Consider the following 19,361-nt stretch of genomic DNA (forward strand, 5'->3'; position numbering starts at 1 on the left):
TGTGGCCACTTTTGCTCATGGTGAGGTGGCTGGACAGGACCAGGTCCTTGCCAAGTCCAGGTATGTTGTATGGTAGATGTTCATTTTGAGTGACATTCTGCTCTGGAAAGTAGTTTGAGACCCAATTCTCTAAAGAAAAAAATGTCCTCCTTGTTTCAATATACCCTATATGTTTATCTTTTAATTGCTCCCAAATGCTAGAACAATTGTTTTACATGACGCCAATATTTATTCTAGTGTAAATATTATCCCAGAGTGCCGGGGGGCAGTCTACAATCAGAGGAGATGACGCTTCAAGGACAAGCAGGATAGGTGTGCCTGATGCTCTGCCACAGACACTTACCTTCTTTGCATATTGCTCTGTCTCAAGATTAAGAACACATTCCTTCTACATGTAGACATCCAGTTAGACCAGCACCATTGTTGAAGATGCTTTTGTTTCCATTGTAAAGTTTTTGGCTTCTTTATTAAAAAACCAAGTGTCCATAGGTGTGTAGGTTTATTTCTGGGTCTTCAAGTTGATTTCATTGATTGATGTGTTTGTCTCTGTACCAGTACAATGCAGTTTTTAGCACTATTGCTCTGTAGTCAGCTTGAGGTCAAAGATGGTGATTCCACCAGAAGTTCTTTTATTGTTTGGGATTCTTTTGTCTCTCCTAGGGTTTTTTTTTCCTCATATGAGCTTAAGAATTGCTCTTTCAAGGTCTATAAAATATTTTGTTAAAATTTTGATGGGGATAGCCTTGAATCTGTAGATTGCTTCTGGTAAGATGGCCATGTTGTCTATGTTAATCCTACCTACCCATTAGCTTGGGAGATTTTTTTTTATCTTCAGATGGCTTCTTGAATTTCTCTCTTCAGCAACTTGAAGTTCTTGTCATACAGATCTTTCGATTGCTTGGTTAGAGTTACACCAAGATATTTTCTATTATTCAAAGCTATTGTAAAGGGCGTTGTTTCCCTAATTTCTTTCTAGGCCAGTTTATCATTGTATAAAGGAGGGCTATTGGTTTGTTTGAGTTAATTTTATATCCAGCCACTTTGTTGAAGCTGTTTATCAGCTGTCATAGTTCTCTGGTAGAATTTTGAGGGTCACTTATGTATACTATCACATCACCCACAAATAGCAATACAATACTTTGACTTCTTCCTTTCTAATTTGTATACCCTTGATCTCCTTTAATGTTCTTGTTGTTCTGGACAGAAGTTCAAGTACTACATTCAATAAATAGGGAGAGAATAGACAGCCTTTTCTTGTTCCCAATTTTAGTCGAATTACTTTAAATTTCTCTCCATTTAGCTTGATGTTGGCTGTTGGTTTGCTGTATATTGCTTTGATTATGCTTAGGTATGTGCTTTTTATCACTGATCTCTCTAATTCTTTTAACATGGCGTGGTGTTGGATTTGGTCAAAGGCTTTTTCAGATTTCCATTCATTTTTATGCCCATCTAGTCAAATTTCCTATCCCTCCCCACACCTAATTCTGAATACCTCCATTCCCCTCCCCCTCCTTCCCAGTTCCCCTTCTATCTGCCTCTTATGACAATTTTATTCCCCCTTCTAAGTGAGATTCAAGCATCCTCACTTGTGCTTCCATTCTTATTTAGCTTCATTGGGTCTCTGTAGTGTAGCATGGGATCAGTGTCTGATGGACTGCACAGGAGGAGTGGCTCTGGGAATAGAACAAGGCCAGGCTTGTTCTGCTCTCCACCATGACCCTGCTGCTTTTGGTTACCATTTGAATCTGCCAAGCACTTGTAATTTTGAGAATAGAAACACAAAACAAGAAAATGGATGAGGGAAGAGAGAGAGAGAGAGAGAGAGAGAGAGAGAGAGAGAGAGAGAGAGAGAGAAGGAAGGAAGGAAGGAAGGAAGGAAGGAAGGAAGGAAGGAAGGAAGGAAGGAAGGAAGGAAGACATCAGGCCCAGGTTGCATCAAGCCAGCTCATGGTAAAAGACCTGTATGTGAAGTACTTGTCATGGTTTGAGTAGGACATGTGTAACAAAAGTACAGGTACTGAAGGACTGGTCTACATCTGGCTGGACCATGAGGGTGCTAACAGCAATAGATCAGTAAAGCCACTAATGAGTTCATACCAATAAAGTGGAGCATGGCTGAGAGACAGGAGCCCAGACAGGGTGTCTGTGAGAGATTGACTTGCTGTGGCTCTTTCTTGTCTTGTCTCTTTTGCTTTCTCTTCCTGTCTTCCATGAGTTTAACATCTTTCAGCGCTACTCCACTCTCCACCATGATGCTCTGTCTTGTAAAAGCCCACAATGAAAGGGCCAAGTGACCATAGACTAGAATCTCTGTAACCCTGAGACAAAGTCATAAAGCCTTTCTCAGGTATTTGTCTCAGTGATTGAAGTCAAAATAACATGGAAATTGGGTCAGATATAGGACATATCTGTCAGGATTTGAGCCATTTCTGTGATGTTGTAATATTGTCATAAATAGTCTTACAACCTTCATTCAGAGGATCTCATAGTGGCAGCTGAAAGACAGTGCAATGAGGACTCACCATGAGAGAGATGCAACAAACTTCAACTAAAGCTGGGTATTTAGTGAGACAATGAGGAGAAATCACTAAAAGAAACATTGAACATGAGTGTTCTGGCTAAGTTTATGTGATAGGAGTATTGCGACCATAGGTAATGAGAACAGTTAGAGAACGCTCAGGTGGTCAAGGAATTTGTATTCACAGTACATTTGCAGAGTGATGATGCAAATGATCTGAGTGTGATGGATGAGAGGGCAGTGGTGGAGCACAGGTTGGAGTCCCAGGGCATGGACAATTGGAAAATCATTTGAGCCAATGGAACTGTTGAACAAGCATATTATATAGTTTTTAGTAAGAAGCCACTGCTAATCACCTGGGTGAACCCTGGTGTATGTTGTATTTGGAGTGAACACAGCGATGCACTGGTTTGAAATGACTCTATATCTGTTCTCTCTCTCTCTCTCTCTCTCTCTCTCTCTCTCTCTCTCTCTCTCTCTCTCTTTCTCCTGTCGATTCTGGGTAGTCTTTCAACCACAGATTGCCACAGGCAGGAGAAAAATGTTTTCAAGACAAATACATGTAGCATGAAATACTTTCCTTTCAACGTTATCATTCTTCTCCTATTTTACATTGATATAATGAATATATTTTGCTATTGTAAATTAACTAGTTGAACTCTATTAGCAAAGATGTTGATTGATGATCTAGCAAGACTTGTCAAGTGTTTGGGATGAAGGTTCAGGGTGGTGAGTGAAATCCACTTTCATGCCATCTGTAGAAATGTCCAGCGAAGGGACCTTATGTGGAAAGTGGCCCAATGGCTTTGGGTATTATGAGATGTAAGCGTGTCATAGAAAGCTGTACATGACAGGTGCCACATGAAGAATCTATGTGTTGATGAGTATTGATAGTCTAAGTGAACTAAAGTGGTTCTCACAGATGATTGTGGAATGCTGATGACCGAGATTCAATTCTAGTTATCCATGAAGACTCCTTTTTGCATCCCCTTCCGAAGACCCACTTTCATGACTACTCAGAACCTCAGACATAATGTGTAGTACTTTCATATAACCTCTGAAATCCTTCTCTGTTCTTCCAATTGTATTTAGAGCAAGATGAAGATAGTGGAAATACTTTTCATTCAGCATCAGTTAGAAACTGGTACAAGTGGACCATCAATACATGTGCCTTTCACATTCTCTGGATTGATTTGAGTCTACAACTGCAGAAACCATAGTAGCAGAAGGACAGCATCCCCAGAGACTTTGCCAATGATTCCAGCATGATGGCCACATGGGCAGTAGTCAGTGGATGGCCGAGCTGCACAATGGAGCATCTCATCTTTCCATCTTAGTAAGAATTGTTCATAGAGGACCAGCAGAGGACTTCCTTTGTCCTTAAGTAAGATGGACTGCCATCAGCATATTGGATTCTAAATATTGACTATGGTATGAGGCTGCAGCCATGCTGGACCTGCAGGTCTGGACATCATCTCTCTCAGTGCTCCAGTGGGAAGGGAGCATGCAACATGCCAGAAAATGCTGCCTGGCAATCCTGGATTTATTCTCTGCTCTGTTTAACTCCTCAAACCTCAGTTTCTTAATCCCCATTGACCTGCCAGCCTTATATGTTAGAAATAAGAGCTGCAGAATCCTTAAGCTGGCATTTTTGTTGCTGCTGTTGCTGTAAAATATTAATTTCTTGGAAAAGTATTCTCAGAATTCAAATGGAATGCTTCAGTCTTGTCTTGTCTTTCTGCTGTTCTGTTGTCCAGCACAATCTGGAGGCTACAGGAGAATGGGCAGACAGACACACTAACTTCCTCCTGGCCAGGGAGTCTGACAATGCTCTGTACTCTCCTCTGTCAGAACCAAAAGGTTCCAGTCTATCCTTGATTTTGGTGACTGCCAATGGGTCTTGCCCATCAGGCAGAGCCCAAGTATGAGATAAACCATCACCGGTTTGGTTTCTTTTTCAATCCCTGGGGAAGTATGCTCTGTCTCTATGTGTCTGTTATGTTGTGTAAGACTTTCGTGGGGAGCCCTCCCCACTTTAGTCTTACATTTGGAGGTCCCACTGAGATTTTTGTCACGCCCAGGAACCCCGAAATGAATCCTCCTGGAGGTATGTCTGTGAGTCTTAAGTCTTATATGTACATGTTGTATGTTGTCTGAGTGTGGCGCCGCTGAGCTTGTGTGTGTGTGTCAGTGTCATGGGTTACCGGATCTGGTGTCCAGTGTTCTAGCAGCTGCCATTCGGGACCATGAGAGCCCAGTGGCTCGCAGAGGAGGGCGCTCTTAAGCCCCTCAAGGCTGCAGCCCTGAGAGATGTTCCAAGGGCGACCCTGAAAGGAGAGGCCAGGGAAAGGGACAGTCAGGAAGGCCTGACAGTCATCTAGTGGAAAGAGTGCCTTTTTCTGCCAGAAAGGGATGGGAGACAGAACGCTGCCCCATCAGAGGTAGCGTTTGGCTGGTTGTATTCGTCCAGATCCGGACGAGTGTTTAAATGTACTAGCGTTTGTTGTTCCTGTTTTGTTCTTGCCTTTTCTGATCTTTGTCTTGAGACAGACTGGGTTTCTAATTGGTTTTAAAGGTCTATGTTTGCCCGCTGAGCAGGTGGGCGAAACAGGCAGGCAGCCCCATCCTCCTGTGGCAGCTGCCTCCTCTGAGGCAGGACCTGGAGGGCTGCTACAAGGAAGCACTGGCTGGGTGCGATGGTGCTCGCCTGTAGTCCCAGCTACCCAGGAGGCTGAGACAGGAGGATCGCTTGAGTCCAGGAGTTCTGGGCTGTAGTGCACTATGCTGATCTGGTGTCTGCACTAAGTTAGGCATCAATGTGGTGACCACCCTGGAGCAGGGGACCATCAGGTTGCCTAAGGAAGGGAGCAAGGCTGCTCAGCCATGCTTGGAGCTGGCAAGAGCGCTGGGGCGGGAAGGGGTCGCCAGTGGCTAGGGCTGCCGTGGGGGGGGGGGGCAGCAGAGAGAAAATGCTGGTTCAGCACGGAGGAAGGTTGCTCCAAGCAGGCGGGTTTTCCACTGTGTCACTTCTTGAGCACCCACGCCACGTGCTCATGTGCACAGTGGCCAGAGAGCGCAGCTGACCAATTTTTAATCCTTTCAGTACTGGTCATTTTAAACTAACCACCCTCATTTCTTTCAGAAAATCCTGCCAGCCTGACAAATTTTTACAGGTTTCCCCCCCTGGTTTTTCGGCTTTCGTAGTCTTTGTGTGTGTGTGTACGTTTGGTTTTCTCCCTGCATGTAACTAAGACGATGAGACAGACTGAGACCACCCCCAGATTTGACTCTTAAGGCATCCAGTACGGAGGACAAGCAGGACTGGATAAAGCACACCTGTGAGGTGATCTAGGAGAGGACAGTACACCTGTGTCTAGTGTGGCTGGAGGTCCCTGGACGTTAAGAAACTGGTGACTGTTTTCATACAGAAATCTCTGTGCTTGTGATTATTGGATTCTTCAGGTAACAAGAAGTTCATGTCTTGAAATTACAGCTAGAAAAATTGAAAATTGTGTTTGGTTTAATAGGCAAATGGCAGCCATTTCATTTTTGTTTCTGAAGGGTTTATGGGCTGTCTCTCCATCTCTTAATCTAGTCATTAGAGGCTGACTTAATTTGCCCTACACTGAAAAACTGTTTTGTTTTGTTTTTTAAAAGGAGAGTCTGTAGCTTCTTAGTTCTAAGAGAAAAAGCTAGTAGTTGGTTTTCTCCTAGAAAATTCTCTACAATTAGGTTCAGCAAATGACAAAGTGATTTTATCTTAAAATTATAGTGAAAAAAAAAGGTAAAATTCTTTAATTGGTCTGAAAGGTGTATATGATTAAAAGGGTGTAACATCAGTTACAAAAAAGTTAGCTTTAAATTAGTAGCTCAGGATTAGAGTCATTTCTAATAACAAAATGTGGCAAAACACAGCTCAAAAAACTAGGCCTCTAGGATACTTCAAACTGACAAAATTTGCCAAACTTCGTAACATTAAAGTAATGTTTCTGGTATTGTTTTTTAAGGTAACAGATTGTTTAAAATTGGACTCTCACACAGTTTGTTTTTTTCTTTACATACTGGTAACTGTAAAGTGTTTGCTTCTAGTGAGTTTGATCACTGGAAAATTTTGCCTTTAAGTATAGCTAAAATAATATAGCCTTACATTATGTAAGAAATTTTTATTGTCTCAGCTTCAATACAAGAAGCTAAGAGTTTAAATCTTTCAGAGTAAAAAGTGTTTGTTAATTAATACCTCTAAAAAGAGTTTGCTTCAAATATTTGCTCTCACAATGAGCTCTAAAGTTTTAGGAAGTAGTGTTGCTCCAAAGATTCAGAGGCAATGTCTTTATAATATTTAGGGTTTTAGTTATACTAAAAAGTTGTGGTATAAAAAAATTTAAGAGCAGAAGTGATTTGCTTCAAAATTTTTCATTTTCAAAAGCTTCCAGGAGATGTTAATTGGCAAAGATCTCATCTTAAGACACAAATTGGTTGCAAAAATTCTTATTTATATTGGTCATATAGAGCTCTTGATTTGCTGACTGCTAAAAATGTGGCACCTGACTCTGCAAGAAAAATGTTGCTTTTATATAAATTAGGTGTAGTAAAAAATGAATTCAACAGTTACATAAACTTAAGTTGGAGCTCCAAATTAATAACTTTGAGGCCTTTTATTTTTAATGGAATTACTGGTTTTATAGAACAGCAGATGGATCCAGACCTTTGCAAATTTGTTATCATGAATTTGATTTGGCCTTGCTGAACCAAAGGCTGGTTAACACCCACTCATCCGAGGATGAGATGACTATTGACTACCCCAGTTATGTGGGGCCTTATTAAAAATAATTAAAAGGCAAGAGGACCCTCAGCAAAAACAGGGAGCCTGCGGGGAGCCACTCCTGAGGGGCCAGCCAATCCAACCATGGCACTTCCCCTCAGGGCTGTTCTGTTGGAGCTCCCTGGCTGACCAGAACAATCTAAAGTTAAGCACCCTCCTTTTTCAGAAAACCCCTAGCTTTCAGGCCATGAGGTTGGTGCCTCTACCTCCTGTGTGAGGTGTGCATTACCCGGAGCTCCGCCATTAACTACCGCGTGTTTTTACATCAAGATGGTTTATTCATGGTTTTTGGGCATCACCTTCTCAAGACTAAAGTCTTACAGTTGTTGTTGTGTTGTTTCTGCTTGTCTTTGGGCTGACTTTGTGTTCCACCATAAGTCATGTGGTGAGTTTCTTCCAGCAAGGCTTATTCTATACGACAGGACATCTAGGTTCTTTTGGTGGGATGTCTGGGTCCCTTCTGTCTCCTCCCCAACTCTATTGGTGACCACATGGAGATATATATAGCCCGATAGATGAAATAGATGGATAGATAGATAGATAGATAGATAGATAGATAGATAGATAGACGATAGATAGATCTACTAGGAAAAATGTTTTAAACATTCATAACCTTGTTGGCCGCATATCTTGCAAACTGCCATGTGACTTTACCATCCTAAGATGACCACATCTTATGAAGCAATTCAACCTTGATCCTGAAGTCAGCCACAGGCTCAATTCACCCCTTGGTTTTCTGGCCACTGAATCTAATAAAATAGGGATTTGGGTGTTATTTAATTATGGATAATTTTGAAATTATTTCACACTGTTCTACTGTCATTTTATGTTGTTCTACCTGCTAGCTCTGAAACTGTGTTACAGCTCATCCTTTTCAGACTCAGCCATGTTCTTAAAGTCCAGAGTCAAAAATAGGATTATTGACTTAGAAGTTGATAGATATGGTTAAACTCACAAGTTGGGGTTAGTAATTAAAAGTCTATGTTCAGTTAAATCATGTGACATGATTCCATTCAGGGATGTAACCAAGACATGACTGACTAGTCACCATCTTTGCAAGGGCCTGGAGAAGATGAAGACATAGCTTCACTGCCTTTGGTTAAGGGCAGTCACATGGCTGGAAGCCTTCTCTGTTAGGGAAAGTTATGGGTTTACCACCATCTTGTTTAAGGGCAGCAGCATGTGACTAGAGTGGACCAGGGAAGCAGGTCCTCAAAGATACTTTTGAATTGAGATGACACTTTTATCTGGTCTCTATCCTGTCTCAGTAAATTGTTACAATATTGCTTTATGTTTTCACTCTTTGACTGACAGTTTATTTTATTATTGCTTTAGAAGTTTACAACATTTAAAAAGCTAAATGTCACTGCCTTAAAGATATATTTAGCCTTGGTTTTGCTAATGTTATTATTAAGTTATAATATAGCCCCATATGTTTTAAGCTATGCTTTTTTATAATGATACACCTTATAAAGGTCAGAAAAATTCCTAGTCTCTTTATGGACTATGTTTATAGATAGAAAAGTTTTATTTTGTTACTAGAAGATCTTCAACTCAAAGTCATTATTTTTAAGGCTCAAACCTAACAGGCTTTAGTCTTGAAAGCTACTATATAGAAAGTTTATTCTCATAAATGCTATGATAATAAAGAAATACAAGCTGATAGCCAGTAACTATAAATGATCATATCTTTTAATATGTTCTGAAATATTAAGTCACACTAAGAACTGATACAGTTATTTTCAATATTAAACTTTATTTAGCCTCCTGTTTTATCTCTGTAAGGTACAGTTTAAAGCAGATAATTAAAGATGAGCAAAGATGGTTTAACTCAGATATTCAAGGTAGGTACTAGTTGTCAAACCAGTCAGAGATTTGCTGAATAGGGCCTTAAATACGTTTAAACTTACTATGACCAACAGAGACTCCCAAATCCTAGCAATGACCCTCCCTCAATGGTCTCCAAGAAGATATGGGCACAGTGACAATGGGCACAGCTACAAACACAGCGAACACCTGGACTGTGGTTGCTGACGACTGGGTGTAGCCATCCCAATACTTTGTCCACTGCCAGAACCTGGTCTAACCTGTGGGGAAAAAAGAGGACACCAGAAAATCGGTTGCCATATGTTGCTTAAGACGAGGTGAGGTCAATCACTCCCGTGTTCCTCCCCAGAGTTAAAGCTTCTCATCTTCTGGGCTAGACTGCTTCTGCTGAGTAGGAACCTGGGAGAACTGCTTAGGTAGGTCATGGACTGTTAGACTAACCTCTGTCATTTGGCTAAATATATGTCACCAAAATTATAGTTCATCCTTCTCAGGTCCCTGATCATACAACTAAGCTGACTGTACCTTAACAGCTAGAGAGTAGGCAGGTAGCTCCTTACCTCAGGGTACCCCACCATGCTGTTTGTTAGTCAATTCATTATTTAATTAAAAAAAAACTACTAACTCTCTTATTTTAAAAATGAACAAACAGGTTTCTCTTATTCACAGGCATCATAGTAAATGACTGCTCTCAACAATCAGCTACCCACGTCTCATGGTAAAGAACTGGATAGGGAATGTTTATGTAAGATCTGAGGCTATGAAAGCTTGTAAGGAAGTGTTTGAAGGTCTAGGAAATTGATTGAGTTTGCAAGTGATAAAGGTTCGAGGACGTAAAAAAAAAAATGGTTTCAGATTGAAGTCGCTTTAAGATATATAAATGTAAGTCGTAGAGGTATAAAAAATGATTTAAGTTATATAAATGAGAGGGAGACATGTTTAATATCTCCCATGCTATTGTTATACTATGATTTCAAAAGTTCAGAATTTTAACATTGATCAGTGGAGTTCTGATGAATGGTGGAGCACTGGCTGCTTACAATTCAGGCAGAAGCTCAAGACTTTAGATTCCCTTTGGTTTTCTCCTAAATACAGACTTAAAAAGTGCTTCTTATCATGCCAGAAACATCTCTGTTCAATCCAGCCCTCTGGACTGAGAAAAGAATGTTCCGTGACTTTTAACCCAAGCCCATAGCTTGTACTAGGTCTCAACAGCATGAATCTACTCATGCTGTCCTAAAGACACCTGTTAACTGCTTTTTTATACTAATGTACACTCTTTTGTGAACTACAATTCATATAAACTTCAAGGATTTAAAAAGTCATAAGACCTGAATCCACCTACCATGATCAAACAGACTCCAGATAAGTGCACCACCTACTCTTGAAGATGAGATTTTTCCCCTTGGTCTTGGGATTACTTACCTTTCCCAATTATTAGACAATTTAAAGTTCTGTCCCTAGTCTATATTTGTGTCAGCAGATTTTCACCTTGTTGACAAACTCTACCCGGGGATCACCTGAGTTCTATCTAGTCTTGGTGAAAGCTGACTTTAACCAGTCCCGCTGATGTGATTGCTCGCTGTCTTCCAGAGGGATCAGCTGATCAGCTAACCTAATAAATGCCCCATTGCCTAGCCTTTGACTATCGTTTCAGCCTTCTTGTGTCCCAGTGACAACTATCCTAATGTCAGCTGGAAGAAGCAGTTACCAAAGAGAATACTGCTGTCCATTATCCCTCCTAACAGGCTGAAAAGCTGTTTAAAGGAAACCCCTAAGGCCATGCTAAAAAGGGTCAAAACTTGGATTTATGACTCTCATAACAAGTTTGTTCCTGACGAAAGACCAGACAACCTGGACACCAAATGCAAAGCTTTCCAGCACCCTGAGGACCTCTTAGAGATAAGAATCAAAGCTCAGAATTAGGTACCTTCCTTTCTTAGGCCCAGTAATTCTACCCCCACCCATTCACTAGTTCCCTCTAGTCTCAACAATAACAGGACCATTACTCTTTCTACTCCTTGCTCTGACATGTTGGGCCATGCCTCATAAATGTCCTCCTCTAGTTAGTCCAGGCCCACATTTCAGTGGTAGAATTTGTGGTCCTTAGGATCCAATTTATCTCTTTGGCCAATGACTTGGACCTTGAGAAATCAAGGATTTGATATCAGTTAGAACTCAGAGCAGGAAATGGAGGACCTAACTCACTCCATTGTAGAGCAGACAGCCATGTTTGTCTTAACCTTCAATTTCCCAGAACAGCACAGGGTTCTTGGAAAAAAATACAAGAAAATGACAGCAACTGCCTGACATCTGTCACTACAGGTATGAAAAAGACCCTATAAGTTAACCCTCTCTCCCCCATGGTGTGAACCAATCAGAAGTATACAAATAACCTACAGGATAAGCTCAATCAATCCTGAGGAAGATGACCCAACCACAACTAGAGAACCAATAACTTACTTTAAAGGGGGCCTATGAACTTCCCTTGTAGTCGCTGCCATTTTGCTTGAATGGTTTTGACTCCCACATGCTGTCTGTTTCTGTAAAATAAAAGCTCTTTTTCTTTTCATACTATTTGAGTCTGGGGTCTTCTTTCAGTTATTCTTGGGCCCTTAAAAAAGAAAATTTCAGGATCCCAACCATTTGGAAAACAAAAATGATTCCCTTACAAGCAAGAATGCATTGAGAACTTTCCAGTCACTTGATTCCTTTGCAGCCTTTCATCAGGTGTGTTACACACCTGTAGTGTCTAGTGAGTAATATGAGGACATTTATAGAAACTTTCAATGTGCTGTGAAATTGCAAGAAACTTTCTGTTTCACCAATGGTCCTTAAAGTCTTTATGGAGGGAATCAGGGCATGTCCCTGCTGTTGCAGTATGTGTGTACTGGGGATGACATCAGACCCAGAAATACTGTGAAAGAGAATGGCTTCCCCTGTGAATGTCTACATCCAGAAGCCTTGGAGTGAGTTTGGTAAATGTCAGTCATAGAAGTTAGGTCCTGGCCAGGAGTAGTCCCCATGGAAAGACAAAGACCAACCTCAGAGTCCTTATGATCAGTTCTCAAGATCCCAGGTATCAAGATCATCTCAGAAAACAAGGGTGCTTACATCATCTCTCGGGCTCTGTTTCATCTTCCTCAGGAGTTTCAGGCACATTGCTGATGGATACCTCCCTGCTTACTGAGGAAAAAAAAATGAAAGGCAAGATGTTTGGAGGAACAAGGCTTGTGTGGTATTTCCCACTGATGCCTGTGGGTCCTGTGTGATTTTACATGTTTCTTATTGTACATAATTCTTACCAAATACCATTTATGCAATTGGATCTGAGTTGGTACTTGCTTTATTATTTATTTGAATCTGCAGCATCATGGTCATTTTTATTATTTGTCACCAGAACAAGCTGCTATCAGGGAAAGCAAATGAGCTTTGAAGAGTTTCTTGAAGTGAATGAACTTTTAATGTTTTTCTTTTAATGTTTTCCTTGAGGTGTTTCACGGAACAGGTGATCCTTGGACATCCTGACAGCACCTCCCCTGTTGCTTACTTCACAACATGACTAAGAAAGAAAATATCACAAGGGTAAAATGTCACCAAGTTGTCTCTACTGATTTGGAATCGGCTATAAACGCAGACCTGGCTCAGGACCCTGCCTGTCAATTCCTCATCCATGGAGAAAGGGTTTGGTAAGCAAATTAATAAACTAAACCAGAGGTTTCCATGCTGTTCCCTGTTATATTAATAGGCATCCCATAGCAAAAGGATTTCGTGGGCCAATAATTCCAGGAAGCCTAGCATGCAGCCCATCCTGGGGGAGCACACATGCATACCAGTACATCAAGGCCCCTAAGGAACATGGAGCTCCTCTAGTCCAGTCCCTTCTTAGGGCAGCAGATCCTTGGCTGAGGAAGTGTCACATGCAGGCTGAGCTTTCTCTTCATTACCGGCATGGGAGACTATCCTCAAGATGAAGTGGGGACAGGAAGGCACGGAAACCTCCATCTGTATCACTCATCCTCAGAATCCTTCTTCCAATGCCCATCATGTACTAGCATGGATCTACCTTTTACAGAGTAGGGATATGAAGCAGTATGAGCCCCTTAGTCATTCTGGGGGTCATGACACTGTTCCAGAGATGGAGTCTGTCAAAAGGAGTACTCAACAAAAGCACACAGTGGCTCATGTGCTAGGGAAAAATCTGTGTGGGGATGACTCCCTGTTCTGCACTTTTTAACCTATGTATCAATCTATGTATCAATCACTCTCATGATTGATACATAAATGATTGATATATGAAAGATGTGGTCAGTCTTCAGATCCATTGCAGAAAACTCTCTCTCTCTCTCTCTCTCTCTCTCTCTCTCTCTCTCTCTCTCTCTCTCTNCTCTCTCTCTCTCTCTCTCTCTCTCTCTCTCTCTCTCTCTCTCTCTCTCTCTCTCTCCCCACACCACACACACACACACACACACACACACACACACACACACACGACTGGGAGTGCTGGTTCAAGTTTAGGACTGTGTAGTTTGAATGAGAAATGCACTTGGGTCATTCCCCAGTTGGTGACTGTTTGAGAAAGTTTAGGAGGCGCCACCTTGCTGGAGAATGTCCATCTCTGGAAGCAGGCTTTGAGATGAAAGGTTCCAGTTTCTCTCCATTTCCTGTTTATTGTTGAAGATGTGGGTTCTTGGTTTCTTGCTTGGCTACCATACCTGATGCTTGCAGCCATGATTCCCCTCCAAGGATTTTTTTTACCTTCCTGGAACAGAAAGATAAACTCTCTCTTCTACAAGTTGCCTTGGTCATGGTGTTTCACCACAGCAGCAGCAAGTAACTAATAAAAGGGTTTTCTTTGTTCACATCTGTCTCGGTAGCTCATACCAATTCATGTGGTCACCTACCACCACTCCTAGGTGTAGGACTCTGATTCAAAGTCTCTGAAGATCATCAAGAGGGAAACAAGACTGGTACTTATATCCAAGCTTCTCATGACATGTTAAAGAAAATAAAAACAAACAACAGAGTTACTTGGAGTAATTGGCTAGTTTTTACTACCAACTTGAAAAAAATCTTTAATTATCTGAAAGATGATGAGGGTTTCAACAGTAGATTGTATAAATCAGGTGTACCTGAGGTTATGTCTTCGGAAGATTGGCTGGATTATGTTAATTTTTTTTTTTTTTTTTTTAGTATAGAATAGAGTTTATTTAAGGCATGGGGAGGGGAGTTGAGAGAAAGGCAGAGAGAGAGAGTAGAGGAGTAGAAGCCAGCCATGAGCATGGAGGGGGGGAGGGGAATGGGGATTATGTTAATTGATGCGGGGAAACCCAGCCTAAAAGTGGGCAGCTCTACTTCAGTTTGGATTTTGAATTAAGTAAGAGTAGAGAAAGTGAGCTGAATGATGGGAGTTAGTTTCTTTCTCTGCTCTTGACTGTGGATGTGATGTGGTGTGGTGTGATACGGTGGTGTGGTATGATGAGCTGTTTTAAGTTCCAACTACACTGACTTCCAGGTTATGATGAACCTGGAACTGTGAGCTGAATAAACTCTTTCTCCCCTAAGCTGCTATAAACTCACCACACACATTGGTGCCTGCAACACCCTATTGTCCAGTGTCCTCCAGAATCCACTCCTCTTGCAAAGTTGAAATTGTATGATTGCAGTTCAGCAGCAGCTTCCTCCTTCCCTTTCTCCAGCCTCTGCAGCCACGAGATTCATCAGTCTAGGTGTCCCACAGAGCTCATCGCAGGCTGTGCTTGCCCTTCGTGGCATGCTTGTTGCTCCTGCTAGTTGCATACACCACCCTCTTGTTCTGTGGTGAAGGGTTCGTCTGTTCTCCTCACTGATCGACTGGGAGTATATGTTACTACCAAGCTTTATTTAGAGACCTTTGCTATGGGTACCGCTTCCGTCACCCAACCACACCAACACAACTCAAGGAAGCTATTGACCCTCCCTCAGAGTTAGCAGGCTTAGGGTACCAGCTGGGACCTGCCATTCAACCTGGCCTCAAAACAGAGATTAAAGACTCTTGAGCCAATTGGCAAATTAGCCACCTTAAACTTCGGTAATCTGCAATGTCAGAGCAGCCATAGGTAGTTCTCAGAAGTGTGACTCCTTCCAAGCCTGCTGCTCGCCCAGTTTGCTCCCTCAGACTCCTCCCCATTTACTCCCTCAGCTCGGAGCCTGCTCCCCAAGCCTGTTCCCAACCTGCCCATCCTATTTCCCCAGCCTGCTCCCAGCCTCTTTACAGTTTTAACAGATTAACATCCACCTGTTTGTCCCCCTCAGTTCTCTTAATAACTCAGCCCGTGCAGCGCAGTGGCCATGGATGAAGTGATCTTTGTCACGGAGATCAAAGAATTAATCAAGTGAAACAGTAAAGAATGATTTCAGAAACCTTTTGAGAGAGATAAATAACTCAAAGTGATGAATTATTGAATCTCAGGGGCATATTTATTTATCAGCAGTCAGAATTCACCATTTTAAATCTCATCCCATTTTTCTTTTGTATTAGCTAGCTGTCTTCAAGGTGACATACAGCCGTGAAAACTGCATATGCAGTCAACTTGTGGCTCTGTGCGTGAGAACTGAAGGCTTTATCCACACTCTCCTACTGAAAACAAACCTGCCTGATGTTAAATCTGGAAGTGATTGGTAAGAATCAGGGAACTTGGGGCTTCATCCTGCCCCACAGTTGCTAAACAGTTTTGGTTAAATTAAACCATCTCAGAGGGAAGAATTCATTCCTCACCTCTGCACTTTCACTCTTTCACTGTAGCACTTCAGCAAGCCACTGTGGCTTCTGTCACCCACTTGTGGAAAATTGGATTGTCCAGCAGTTCTGTGACACAGAGTGGCTGAGGTTTATCTGTCTCATGCCTTGTGTGCTATGGCTTTGACTCTCTGGTTGGTCTTGGGCCAATTATTTTAAAATTGCTAATCTGGTGTCCATTCTATGTCCTATGAAAAGCCTTGAAACTCTTTTAAGTGTCTGTTTGGATACTTGATTTCTTTCTTTAAATATCCATAGAATCCTTGCTTAATATTTAGGATGTTGTTGGGGCTGTCAGGATGTTTCACTCCAGTCTGGAACATAAGAGGAAAATAATCAAAGGACACACCTATTGTGACTTTTTTTCCTTAATTTTGTTTTTGTCTCAATTCTACTAGAAGCAGAAAGTGAAAGCCTACAGCAAATAGAAAGACTCCTGATGCCTGTCACCAGGAGCCTGCAGTACCAGATGGGATCAGAGGTGTCAGTTTCTTTAAGAAGCAGTGTTTCTCAGAGGCTCCCTTCTCTGCACAGTTGCGATGTGTTTTAGTTATCTCTGCTGTCAATTCTATAGCTGGTCACAAAGAGCTACCAACAGTGGCCTCTATCTCCAAGGCACAGGACTGTGGTCCAACAGAACCCCTGCTGGTTGGAAGAGCCACTCAAAAGGAGAAAGTAACAAGCTACAGGCAAGTTCCATTTCATCCAGAGTCTCTAGCATGGATACTTGTAAGTAGAGGGTAGCAAAAAGCAATCCAGTATGTGTGCAGATTGCTTTTCTCCATCAGGACCAACTGAGTGTGTCTACTGATCTTTCCATGCCATTCTGAGAAGAGGAATGAGCCATCGCGTTCTGGATTGGTTCTATTTCAAAAAGTTGACTGTTAGATTTTTCTTGCACAAGCTTCTGATATGATACGTCTTGTTGACCTTTTTATTTTTCAAAACCATTCTAAAAGATCATAACCAAGAAAAGTTTCAAGTGGCCATGTTTCTTCAAACATATCCCTCAGGGCAGCAAGTTAGATTATTGGATTAAAGGTGGTCTTTACCAAACCTAAGGACCTACATTCAATCTCCAGGTCCTAAGTAGGAAAAGGAGAGAATCCATTACTACAAGTTATCCTCTGATGAGAACACGCTTGTAATGGTGCGCATACAAGTAAGTGCACACGCATGCAAAGGTACATGCACAGATTAATACTCGTAGTTAAAAGAATATATCCTTCATCTAAGTTAATCTTTGAACAACGGTGAGCTGAGCACATGGGAAACAAGGCTTAACTGTACTTGGTTTTGACTTGCTAACACCGGAATCCTTGGCTTGTGGAAAGTTATTCCTTTATTTCCTGGATGAAATATAACTGAAACTAGCAGGTAAAATGTTTCCATCAGGCTAGAGAATGTGTTTTATGAATGAAATGTGTTTTGCTTGCCATATGAATCACTAAAACATCTGCATGGTCTTTCACAGGCCATGCAGTGCTGACCAGATATTGAGCCAACAGCTCTGCCCTGCTCCCCCACTGGATTCTTCCAAGACAGGTATATGGCCGATGCCTCTGACAGAAACACCTAGCTTCCAAGAGAGCATGAGAGCTTTTGAATCTCCCAGGGGCTTCCACACATTAATGTAGTAGATCTGGCTAGTAAGTGGGTCACATGTAATGCTTCCTTCAAAGACATGATCCTAAGAGACCTGCTTGAAAGCCCTCCATGTAAACATGGCTTACCATAGCTGAGATTAAGGGAAAGGGATAAACAATTGAAACAACTAAATGAAGAATTTGGATAGTGCACTCCTTTCCAAACCCAAACATAAAAAGTATATCCAATGAGTTTTCTTTGTAGATGTGAAGATCATCCCAATTGCCTTGTCTTGACTCCTCCCCTTTTCATTTCTGAGAGTGGATTTCCTGTGAGTCTCCTGTATAGCATACTATTTTGGACACTGTCCCAATTCCTACATCAGGCACTATGTCTCAGTGACCTGGGCTTGTGGGGCCACACTTTCACATTTGCAGGAAGGCTCTCTCATACATACAAGCATGTACACATACACATATATACACTAGCCCTGTCTTTCACTCTAGTCTATGTAGAGCCTTCTGCCTCCAACGCTTACAGCCCCTCATTCTGCCAGGCAAGTGGAACCCCATCCACTCCCCAATCAAACACTCTCCATCTGACTTGCAGAGGCCAGGGGCCTTACCCACTTACACTTGACTGTCAGCTGCATTGACAGAATGGGAGGAGGGCCTCCCCCACCTTTTCCTGCCCATCAGCTACGCTGACAGGTGCAGGCAAGCAAGGGACTCCCCCTCTGCCCCATTCATGCCCATCAGCACATGTGATGGACAACCGCGGTAGAGGCATCCCTAGGGCCTCTCAACATGGAGGGCAGCGCATTTCCGCCCTGGGTGGGCTTGGGCGAGATGCTGGCTTGTATCCTTCGTTGACTTGACGGGTGGGGGCAGGGGTGGGCTCCCTGCATCTGTCAGGGAGCACCGCTCACCCACGTGGGCTCTTGGTCTGTCTCTGGCTCCTGCATGGGTCAACTAAGATGGAGATTTCGACAGGCAGATAAAAGAATGGGGGTGCCAAGGACAAAGAAAGCAAAGAGTTCAGGGGAAAGATGCCTTGTAGGTAACTGCACGGGGTACAAGTGGACCATGCAGAGAGAAGACATTGGCCCAATGACTCTTCGACCAAAGACACTTCAAAAGCAAATCCACAGCAGATGCAGAAAGCACAGTCTTATATTTATGTGTGGTCTACGTTCACAGCAAAGGTGCATTCAGAACTGAGGTTGTCCACAAGGGACCAAAAGCATGATACGCTATCCTAATTGCCTCAGCACAAATTTATTGAACACATACTACATATTTAGCATTGCATTGTCATCATCACTGTGGAGGCTGCACACAGCCTGGAAATACGTGCTTTCTTTCTTTTGGACTGGAACGGACCAGCCAGGAAGACCATCATTACCATCAGAGTTCTCTTGCTGGCCAGGGGTTATATTTTCTTTCTCACATTAGTAAATATCTTTGTAGAACAACTATTTCTATAGTTTTAAAAACCAAATTGTACTTCTCTGGGTGGCAAAATAGTATGGACCACAATCAAGTGTTTGAAAAACTGAATATATCAAAAGCCCAAGTTACACACACATACATACACACACAGAGACATACACAGAGAAAGGGGGAACATACACACAAACACAATCAAATAAAAGTAAATTCTCTCATCTTATAAAAAAAAAGTCTCTCATTTCTTTTAGTTAGCATTCCAATCATGGACTTACTATTTTAAGTAGATGTAAGAGCACAGACAATCATTTTTAACACATGCACAAAAACACTTACTTCACCTTCACTCTCACTCTTCTCTCTCTCTCTCTCTCTCTCTCT

The sequence above is a fragment of the Mus pahari genome, chromosome 11 (genome assembly GCF_900095145.1).
Source record: "Mus pahari chromosome 11, PAHARI_EIJ_v1.1, whole genome shotgun sequence".
NCBI lineage: Eukaryota > Metazoa > Chordata > Mammalia > Rodentia > Muridae > Mus > Mus pahari.